Raw genomic sequence first — 8,720 nt, 5'->3', positions numbered from 1 at the left:
ATGAATAAACAAACTCTGATATGACCAGACAATGGAATATTATTCATGTGTAAAAAGAAATGAGCTGTCAAGCCACGAAAAGACATGGAGGAAACTTAAGTGTATGTTATTAAGTGAAAGAAACCAATCTGAAAAGACTACATGCTGTGGTTCCTCCATGACATTCTGGAAAAGGCAAAATTGTGAAAACAGTAAAAAGATTAGTGGTTGCCAAGGGGATAAGGAAGAAGGAGGTATGGCTAAGTGGAGCACAGAAGATTTTCAGGCCAGTAAAATTATTTTATATGATACTATAATGGTGGATACGTGTCATTATACACTTGCCAAAACCCATTGACTGAACAACACCTGGAGTGAAACTTAATGTAAACTATGGACTTTGGGTGAGAATACTGTGTCAGTGTAGGTTCATCAATTGTAACAAATGTTCCACTCTGGTGGGGAATGTTGGTAACCGAGGAGGCTGTGCATACATGAGGGCAGGAGTGTATGGGAAATCACTGTATCTTCCCTCAAATTTGCTATGACTTTAAAACTGCTCTAAAAAGTAAAGTCCACTAAAAAATTTTTTTTTATAAAAATAAAGTTACATATGTGGTTAATATGTTATTTCTGCTGGACAGTGCTGCCTTATAGGATAACAATTTGTCATTGTTTATTCAAATCATGACCACAGCATTAGGCTGGACTTCTCATAATTTTGCTTAATCAGTAAATAATATTTCCAAATGTTTATAAAGATATATCAATAATTTACCTCTACATTGTTATTATATTTTAAACATCCTTCATGTTAAGATCTCTTTTTTTTCCATACTATCCTGGATTCAAGGCATTTTATAGATTCAACTTGTTCCAGTTGGTTACAGTCATTGATTTTCAATATTCAGCTTGTTGTGCTTGACTGTCTGGCTGTGAAAACTTTCTTCTCAAACTGGCCTCTTTGGCTCCTCCAACACTGTACGTGAAATCCCTAAAGGATTGCTGCTTCCCATCAGTAACAAGATGTACCAGGATGGAGATTTGGCACTGGCTGCCCTCCAAGAAGCCGGGGTTCCTTTTAGTGAGGGATAAATGTGAAGCCTTTAGGCTCTAGGGCTGCATTTGTATCATTCTCAGTGACTGTGGGTGTCAGCTGGCCAAAAATAAACATCAACCGTTTCACCGGCTGAGTGGAAGCCTTTCAGAAACAGGAGTTCAATTTAACCCCAACCTCACTGCTTTCATCCCAATCTAATATAAATAATAATTCTAAATAAAAATTTTAATTCTAATCATTTAACAGGGCAATTCCCATCTCTCCAACATTCCTGATCCCTCTTACCCTGCTCTATTTTTACCGTGGTACTTATATTTTCCAACATACCTCTCTCAATTTTCATTTCTTTTCTTACCTAAAATTGTCAGCTTTAAAAATTTTAATGCATGATATATTCATATCATACACATTCTTAGTATCAGGAGAAATTGAAAGAAGTCCCTGACTGCTCTCTGGAACTGTCCTGGCAATCACATCTGGATCTTAGCATAGCCAGGAACTAGCCTGGTACTCACAGCTTGTCCATGGCATTCTCCTGTTGAACATAAAAAATTGTGCAAGACACAAACATGAGATAAGGCCACTGTGATTATGACAGAGGCAGACAAAACAAGACCAGTCCATAATCGTGTCTGAGCAGATGAAAATAAGAGTGTTGTCTAAATCACAATAAAGTATTCCAATTTCCTGGATAATATGTGTGACCACTGCTTCTTTACCAAGTATAGCTTTAACTCTGCTTTATTTCTCCTGCCTTCTGGATAAAAACCACAAGAAAATAGGGACTTCCTTGGCCATCCAGTGGTTAAGAATCTGTGCTTCCAACACAGGGGCGCAGATTTGACCCATGGTCAGGGAACTAAGATCCTGCATGCTGTGGGGCGCAGCAAGAAACAAACAAAAAACACAAGAAAGGAAATTTAGAATTTATGATTTGGTTTTGCTCTGAATAATAATATCATAGCCAAAACAATAGAAGTATTATGTCGTTGATGTCCACTTTTGGAATCAACTTATAGACAAAGTGCAGAAGCTTGGATGTAAATATTTCCCATCTTGATCATGTAAAAGTGAAAATACAGATGATAGAAATTCAGGGAGTGAAACTGGGGAAGATGCTGAAGGGTAGAGGTTCATGACCAGGGTCAGAGGGGAGGAGCGTTTGTTCCAGGGGACATTTGACATTGGCTGGAGACATCTGGGGTTGTCTCACTGGCAGGGTGCTACTGGCACCTAGTGGAGAGAAGCCAAGGATGTTGCTTAGCATCTTAAAATGCACAGGACAGTCCTCCACAACAAAGAAATATCCAGCCCAAAATGTCAGTAGTGCCGAGACTGAGCCATCTTGATGGAGAGTAAAAAGCAAGGTCCTTACCATGGCTGGTACAGCTCTACCTGCTCTGGGCCGGCCGCCTCTCCTGTCAGCTCCATCCGCTCTCCTTCAGTCACACGGGTCTCTTCATCTTTCTCACCAGGGACATTGCTGCCTTGGAGGCTTTGCACATGTTAGTTCCTTTAGTTAGGAGCCTCTTCCCCCAGTAATCACATGGCTAAATCCCACTTCTTTCTACAAGTCTTTGAACAAATGTCCCCGCTAAATGAGATCTACCTTGACCATGCTCCTTAAAATGACAAAACCCTCGCAGGCACTAGCGATCCTTGCTCAGTTCTATTTTTTTTTTAATTCCATTTTACTTATCACCAACTAACATTATTTACTTTGCTTATTTATTGGATTCATTGCTGTGTTCTGTCTTTCCTATGATATGCACCACAAGGAACTTTGTCCAGTTTGCTCACTGACCTATTCCAAGTGCCTGGAACAGTGCCTGGCATATAGTAGCTGTCAATAAATATTAATTGCATGAATTAAATAAGTGAACTTGATAATTTTCAAAGCCTTTTAAAGCATATAGGTATTCTCAATGCCATTTGCAGCAACATCGATGAACCTAGAGGTTATCACAATAAGTGAGTTAGAGAAAGACCAACACCATATGATATCACTTATATGTGGAATCTAAAATATGACACAAATGAATTTACCTGAGAAAGAGAAACAGATTCACAGGTATAGAGAACAGACTTGTGGTTGTCAAGGGGGAGGGGGTTGGGGGAGGGATGGATTGGGAGTTTGGGATTAGTAGATGCAAACTATTATATACAGAGTGGATAAACAACAAGGTTCTACTGTATAGCACAGGGAATTCAATATGCTGTGATAAACCATAATGGAAAAGAATATGGAAAAAATGTATGCATATATGTATAACTGAATCACATTTCTCTACAGCAGAAATTAACACAACATTGTAAATCAACTATACTTTACTAAATTTTTTTTAAAAGGCATATAGGTATTCTCTATTCACTACCAATTCCAAATTTCCAAAAGACTTTTAAAAATCAAGAATTTTTTTTTAAAATCCATATTACGTATTACAAATTATGCCTAACAGTACACTCTCACCTGCAGACAAGACTTTTTTGAAAGTCCATGGATTGAAGTAGGAGAATATCAGACTATCTGTGCTGGTCTCCAGGAGATAAATTGCACAGCCAGTAAAACTCGAACTGGGTTCCCAGAAATCTCATTGCTTCCATATTGAGGATTCAAGATAAAATTGCATACTTGTAAAGCACTGGCCAGCCTGCTTATCCTAGCTCTGTTCATTGCATTTTGAAAATGCATTGCATTTAGATGTTAACAAAATTAATTAAGTCAATCTCTGTTCATTTTTGGTTTTGCCCCCAAATTTTCCAAATAACTGCAGACACAGAAGACACTTCCCCTGTGTAAACACATATGCATGTGCACACAAATTACAGGAAAAATTTATCCTTAAAAGTAATAGTTTATTTTTGTTTATAAAAATTTGGAAAACTCCCAAATTACTTCCATGAGTCAGGCAGCTCTTATCTGGCAGTCAACAACCCCACCACATAGAATCAAATAATTCTTGATTTTTAACCCATAGTAACTTAAAAATTGGTCAGGAAGAAAGATTTTGCTTATTTTCCACTTTGTAATGTATTTGGTCAGCAAACGTATCATTTTAAAATTTATATGTTGATAAACTGTGAATTTTCTTAAAAAATTAAGTTGAAAGAAGTTAAACAGTGTATGTCAATTGTCAAATTGGAAAAAGTTTAAATTTATCTCTCTATATCATAAACATAATAAAAAACTGTGTTAAAAATGAACTTTATAATAATAACATATTTAGAAATACGCTTAACTAAAATGTTTTACTAGTTTTACTAGTGTAGAGGTTACACTGAAAGGGGTTCCAAAAATCAAGAAAGTGTGTTAAATGTTGATCTCTAAAATGAGTATTTTAACATATGTTAACATTGTTTCATTCTTTGCTCAGTACGTGGCTCATAGTTAATAAACTAGCTTGGTACATTTAAGAGTATTGAACTGCTTTTCTGCCCGTGGACGCTGCCGAGTAAGCATCGTTGACGTCTCCCCGCTCCACTGCGGTCATGTCTAAGTCAGCGTCTCCCAAAGAGCCCGAACACCTGCGGAAGCTCTTCAGTGGAGGTTTGAGCTTTGAAACAACCGATGGGACTCTGAGGAGCCATTCTGAGCCATGAGGAACGTTCACAGACTGTGTGGTAATGAGGGATCCACACTCCAAGCTCTCCAGAGGCTTCGGGTGTGTCACCTACGCCACCGTGGAGGAGGCGGGTTGCGGCCATGAGTGCGAGCCCACACAAGGTGGATGGGAGAGTTGTGGAGCCAAAGAAGGCCGTCTCAAGAGAAGATGCTCAAAGACCTGGTGCCCACGTAACTGTGGAAAAGATTTTTGTTGGTGGCATTAAAGAAGACACTGAGGAACACCACCTGAGAGATTATTTTGAACAGTATGGGAAAATTGAAGGGATTGAAATCATGACTGACCGAGGCAGTGGCAAAAAGAAAGGCTTTGCTTTCGTAACCTTTGAGGTTCATGACTCCGTAGACAAGATTGCCATTCAGAAATACCACACTGTGAACAGCCACAACTGTGAAGGAAGGAAAGCCCTGTCTAAGCAAGAGATGGCTAGTGCTTCATCCAGTCAGAGGTCGAAGTGGTTCTGGAAACTTTGGTGGTGGTCGTGGAGGTGGTTTTGGTGGGAATGACAACTTTGGTCATGGAGGAAACTTCAGTGGTCAAGGTGGCTTTGGTGGCAGCTGCAACGGTGGTGGATATGGTGGCCGTGGGGATGGCTATCATGGATTTGGTAATGAAGGAAGCAGTCTTGGAGGTGGTGGAAGCTACAATGATTTGTGCGATTACAACAATCACTCTTCACATTTTGGACCCATGAAAGGAGGAAACCTTGGAGGCAGAAGCTCTGGCCTGTATGGCGGTGGAGGCCAATACTTTGCCAAACCACAAAACCAAGGTGGCTATGGCGGTTCCAGCAGCAGCAGCAGTAGCCATGGCAGTGGCAGAGGTTTTCATTACTGCCAGGAAACAAAGCTTAGCAGGAGAGGAGAGCCAGAGAAGTGACAGGGAGGCTACAGGTTACAACAGATTTGTGAACTCAGCCAAGCACAGTGGTGGCATGGCCTAGCTGCTACAAAGAAGACATGTTTTAGGTGATACTCATGTGCATGGGGAAAAGAAACCCTTGAGGACTGTATTTGTGGCTAATTGTATAACAGGTTATTTTAGCTTCTGTTCTGTGGAAAGTGTAAAGCATTCCAACAAAGAGTTTTAATGTAGATTTTTTTTTTTGCACCCATGCTGTTGATTGCTAAATGTAATAGTCTGATCATGACACTGAATAAATGTGTCTTTTTTTAAAATGTACTGTGTAAAGTTAGTCTACTCTGAAGCCATTTTGGTAAATTACCGCAATAGTGTGAGGTTAGAATTCCTTCAGGGTGATGCCAGGTTCCATTTGAAGTTTACTTACAATCTGCTTTGGTGGAAAAGCTGTTGTCTTCAGAAACTGTGGCGCAGTTGAACTGACAGTTACTATGTTGTGACCTGGAGTTCACCTTTAAAAGGGTCACCCAAGCAAAGTCATAGAGTTTTTTGGTTATCAATATGATTGTTGGCACATCCTATGCAATATATCTAAATTGAATTATGGTACCAGATGAAGTTACAGATGGGAATGAAACTTGTGTATCATCCATTATCATGTGTAATCAATAAACAATTTAATACCCTCAAAAAAAAAAGAGTACTGAACTGAAATTTGAGTATTTTATTTTCAGTATCTAAATATGGAGCTGTTGCCTACAGCTATAAGTTCTTAAATATGGTACAATTTTCTTTGCTCTCCTCTTTCAGAAAAAAATGAAGTAGGAAACTATTAAATTAAGGAGTTTGTGTACCCACAATATATGATCTAGTGAACAGATTTATTTGTGTTTAAACTCATACAAAACAAAAAATATTTGAAGTAACTAACAGCCAGAACATATGCAATAAACTAGAAATTGAAATGGAGCACCATGTTCACTGAGAAAGCCAGCCACTCAGCTGTGAGTGCAAAGGCCTGCCGTCCTCGACCTGATATCTCTTCCTTTTGTTTCTTTGATTCTCTTTGATAGTATATTTTACAGTCACCTTTGGAGTATGAAGAATGGTTGGGAAAAATGTTCACAGGATTTATCTTCTTTTGGTGTATTGCTAGATAATACAAGGAAGGAATAGCCTTGTTTTGAAGGTATCAGGCCTTCTTGTGGGGCCATCAGAGGGCTTTTTTTTTTTAATCTGATGTCTGTTAACAAAGTACCTTTTTAAAAAAAAATTATTTATTTAGGCTGCAGTGGGTCTTAGTTGTGGCACACAGGATCTTTAGTTGCAGCATGCAGGCTTCTTAGTTGTGGCATATGAACTCTTAGTTGCAGCATGTGTGCAGGATCTGGTTCCCCGACCAGGGATTGAACCGGTGATCAAACCTGAGCCCCCTGCATTGGGAGCTCAGAGTCCTAGCCACTGGACCACCAGGGAAGTCCCCATTGGAGGGCTTTTAGAGGCTAATGGGAAGGTGCTATATATTGCAACACTCCAGATGCCACAAGAAAAAAAGACAGCAAGAATCTCACACCTCCCCAGGAAAACAGTTCTTAACCTGGGCCTAATGGTTTCCTCTTTCTAGTTCTCCTGGCCAAAAATCTGTTCTGTCCACCAGAGCTTAAATGCTACTAGTACATAGGATTTGATTGGGATGGACGAGGTGGGGCTGGACTGAGAGGGAATGCCTTAGCATGTGCAGGCTTAGACCACATAAAATCCTTTATTAAAGTTGATTCCTGAGAATTGTAACTCCAGGGTGCCATTGTGCCTTGTGAGTTCATAAGTCTCCTAAGAACTTGCAAGTCACAGCTAGCAACTAGATTAGGTACTTGGTTCTCTGGAGTAAAAATTGTTGGCTTCAAATGCTATTTCTTACCTGCTCTCTCACCTTGATGACTTCACGTCTCAGGTTCTTCATCTAAAAGTTGAGGATGGGGACTTCCTGGTGGTGCAGTGGTTAAGAATCCACTTGCCAATGCAGGGGACGCGGGTTCGATCCCTGGTCCGGGAAGATCCCACATGCTATGGAGCAACTAAGCCCATGTGCCACAACTACTGAAGCCTGTGAGCCCTAGAGCTCATGCTCCGCGGAAGAGAAGCCACTGAAATAAGAAGCCCGCGCATCACAGCGAAGAGTAGCCCCCGCTCACCACAACTAGAGAAAGCCTGTGTGCAGCAACAAAGACCCAATGCAGCAAAAAATAAAATAAAATAGAGGATGATTGGGCTCATGTCATAGGGTTGTTGTTGACTTAATTAATTAGATAATCTCCATAAACTTCTGTGAAATAATAGAAAAAAATTTATATTGTTCTCTGCCCCCAGTTGCTGGCACAGAGCTCCTAAAACCTTTGTAACTTCTCAAGTGATAAGAGCACTTAGGAGCATCTTTTGTTCTAATATTTGGTCTTTGTCTCTGGTTCCTGACACAGAGTTCCTAAATCGTTTGGAATATCATGGGCAATAGGAGTGTTTTTGTTGTTGTTGTTCTAACGAGGCAACTCTTGGTGGGCTCCTGGATGGGGCCGGTCGCCACAAAGACTGAGCCACGATTAGATGGTGGGAACTGCCAGCCCCACCCACCTCCATCCTCTGGGAAGGGGAATGGAGTTAAGATCAATCATGCCTACACCATAAAGCCTCCATAAAAATCCCAAATGTACAGGGTTTGGAGAGCTCCTGGGTTAGTGCACATTTACATGCCAGGAATGCGGCACACCCAACTCCATGGACCTGACCCTATGTAATCTTTTCATCTCGCTGTTCATTCATATTCTTTTTTTTTTAATTGATTTTATTTTTTATTTATTGGCTGCATTGGGTCTTCATTGCTGCATGAGCGTTCTGTAGTTTCGGAGAGCAGGGGCTACTCTTCACTGCAGTGCGCGGGCTTCTTATTGCCGTGGCTTCTCTTGTTGTGGAGCACGGGCTCTAGGCGTGCAGGCTTCAGTAGTTGTGGTGCGTGGGCTCAATAGCTGTGGCTCACGGGCTTAGTTGCTCCGTGGCATGTGGGATCTTCCTGGACCAGGGCTTGAACCCGTGTCCGCTGCATTAGCAGACAGATTCTTAACCACTACACCAGCAGGGAAACCCCATAATCTTTATTATAACCTTTACAATAAACCTTTATAATAAACCAGTAAACAAGTGTTTCC

At 40.5% G+C, this 8,720-nt stretch overlaps 1 pseudogene; it reads left to right on the top strand.

The window, feature by feature from the left end:
* Window positions 1–4,528: 4,528 nt before the first annotated feature.
* LOC130856636 (heterogeneous nuclear ribonucleoprotein A1-like) lies at window positions 4,529–7,197 on the top strand (annotated as a pseudogene).
* Window positions 7,198–8,720: the final 1,523 nt, after the last annotated feature.

Source organism: Hippopotamus amphibius, chromosome 1 (genome assembly GCF_030028045.1).
Source record: "Hippopotamus amphibius kiboko isolate mHipAmp2 chromosome 1, mHipAmp2.hap2, whole genome shotgun sequence".
In the NCBI taxonomy this organism is placed as follows: domain Eukaryota; kingdom Metazoa; phylum Chordata; class Mammalia; order Artiodactyla; family Hippopotamidae; genus Hippopotamus; species Hippopotamus amphibius.
Note: the sequence above shows the minus strand (reverse complement) of the source record. Positions and strands in the feature narration are given on the sequence as shown.